Source organism: Nannospalax galili, unplaced genomic scaffold, assembly GCF_000622305.1.
Source record: "Nannospalax galili isolate Female #2095 unplaced genomic scaffold, S.galili_v1.0 scaffold346, whole genome shotgun sequence".
Lineage (NCBI taxonomy): Eukaryota > Metazoa > Chordata > Mammalia > Rodentia > Spalacidae > Nannospalax > Nannospalax galili.
Window position 1 is genome coordinate 1,905,936 of NW_008357637.1, and position 2,487 is coordinate 1,908,422.

Genomic DNA, 2,487 nt, shown 5'->3' on the forward strand with positions numbered 1-2,487 from the left:
GCTATGCTTTGATCATATGCTGTAAGTCCCCACACCTTCTGTTACTGGGTACTTTAATCCAAAATGACTAACATTCTAAGTAGTATTTTACATAACGGTAGTTTTTATGAATAGTCTATTTTTTTGAGAATTAAAGGACGTTTTTGCTATCTCATTTTTTTTAACTCATGATATTTTGTATGGTCATTCTCTAAAATTGAATTCCATGTGTGATTTCTGTGAAATTGCTCTTTCTGGTTCCTATTTGTATGCTTTAATATAAAATTGTTCTATTTTCCTCTTCTTTAACCGAAGCGTGTGAGGTAACAGGAATGTTTCTTTTGACTTTGGAAAGTTGAAATTTGCCAGATGTTTTTGCTAACCCAGAAGTGTGTGCTCCCTGGGTACTCAGACAGTGAAATTCTTTCCTATGACTTTGACAGGGCATGCGGTTTGGTTCCATTTGCTGTTGTGCTTCTGCTCTGATCACAGCTTGTCTTTTATTCTGTATTTAAATGACACTACGGCATCCAGAAAATCTGGCAGAGAAAATGATATTTTGATGACATTTTTCACAGGGCTCAACTGGAATGAATTATTACATTTTAACAAGGCTCTAATAAATAACTCCTTTATTTCCCCTGCAAGAACATACTATTTCTTTGTCCAAGAAGTTGCCTGAGTGTATGTATTGTTGAAGTGCTAAAAAGCTGCTTTTCTCTAAACTTTAGCTGAGAGACAATGGCTTTTTCGAATACTACTTCATTGTGACAATATTTTCTAATTTGTAATCTTTCTAAGATGAACTTAGATTTCAATTTGAAGAAAATATTTATTTTAAATGAAGACACTTTATACAATAGTCTGTTTCCTCAGAAATTAATCATTTCTAAGTAATTTCTCCTGGTCCTCCAAATGATCTGCTTTTAGTTCTTGCTGTACGCTAGAGCATCTTTGCCTCAGCTGTGGATGAGCCAGCCTAAAAGAGGTTTTTTTTATCCCTTGGCCTACCAATACAAATCTCCATTAGTAAGTAGCAATACTTCTTGATGATCTGTAGTGTGTGTGTGTTAGGGGAGGAGGGCGTTTATTTCCCAGGAAAGGAGGAGAATGTTTCTTGTTTACATGTAAATCCTTGGGTCCTGGTGGTACCCACTAATGAATAATCCCAATTTATCAAAGTTTACTTTTCTGGAAAAGCAAAACGAAACCTTTTCCTAAACCATTTCTGAGTTTCTCACTGATGCTATGCTGTGTCAGTTGCTATTGATATATTTTTAAAAATAATTTATTGAGAATTTCATGCATATAAGGTGTTTTGATCAAATCCATGCCCACTCCCTCCCCTCCAACTCATATCATATCTCCCCATCACTTTTTTCTGATAACTTCATTTACTGTTTCTTCTTTTTTTTTTAAATGGGACTTTTGCTACTCTAACAAAAGGTAACCCTAAAACCTTTTGAGGATTAGATAAGTGCTCCCAAATACTTTCAACATTTTTGGCCTTAGGAACAGAATATGTTGCTAAGGGGCCCAAGGAAATTTTTGCCTTTTAGCCAAGAAGCTGGCTACTTTTCTTGGGGTCTTTTTACCCTAACTGCCTAGCCAATTCCTACCTCCTATTCTTATCACACCATCCTCTGAAGAAGTTACCCAGTTTGCAGATAGGGAATCGGGCCGCAGACTGCTCTGGCTTCTTCCATGCTGAACAGGGACGCAGGGTGAGGCTATTGATACATTTTTTAAAAGGAGGAGAGAAGTAGCATAGAACTAACCAACTTCATGATGGAGCCTTTGGGAAGGTCTTGTTTTGCACTGACCTAGGAATGAACCATTCTTGAATGTTGTTACTATTGAATGAGGGTGCCCAGGCTTCCACCTTTCCTTACTTCAGAAGTCTGTATCACTGACTTTCTAGTTTATCTTTTCCAGAATCAGATTTGCAGGTTTTGGGGTGATGGCTTCATGATGGCTCTGACATCCACAGACTAGTAGTTCTATCATCTTTATTGGACCACTTATTTTATTAATAGTAGTAGCAAATCCTATTTAAATGTTCAAATTATGCATCTTTCCAGATGTTAGAGAATTAAGCAACTAGGGTGAATACTTTGTTTCAGGACCAGGTGTGGTGGCATATACCTTTAATCCCAGCCCTCAGAAGGCAGAGGGAAATGGTTCTCTGTGATATCAAGCCCACCCTGGGCTACATAGTGAGTTCTAGGCCACCTGAGGCTACAGGAGACCCTGTATCAAAAAATCAAAACCCAAACCAGAAAACTCACCAAAACAACAACAAACTACTTATATTTCAACATAAAAGTAACTTTTCACATTTTTTGTCACTTAAAATATTTTTTAATATTTTACTTATTATTTTTATTTTATTTTATTTTATTTATTTTTTGGTCTTTTTGAGACAGGGTCTCCCTGTAGCCCCAGCTGTCCTGGAACTCACTATGTAGACCAGGCTGGCCTTGAACTCACAGAAATCCCCCTGCCTCT

At 37.1% G+C, this 2,487-nt stretch overlaps 1 protein-coding gene across 6 annotated transcripts in view; it reads left to right on the top strand.

Annotated features, from left to right (window-relative positions):
- Metap1d (methionyl aminopeptidase type 1D, mitochondrial) overlaps positions 1-2,487 on the top strand; it is a 92,846-nt gene that overhangs the window by 61,024 nt on the left and 29,335 nt on the right. The gene's annotated exons all lie outside the window — the stretch shown is intronic.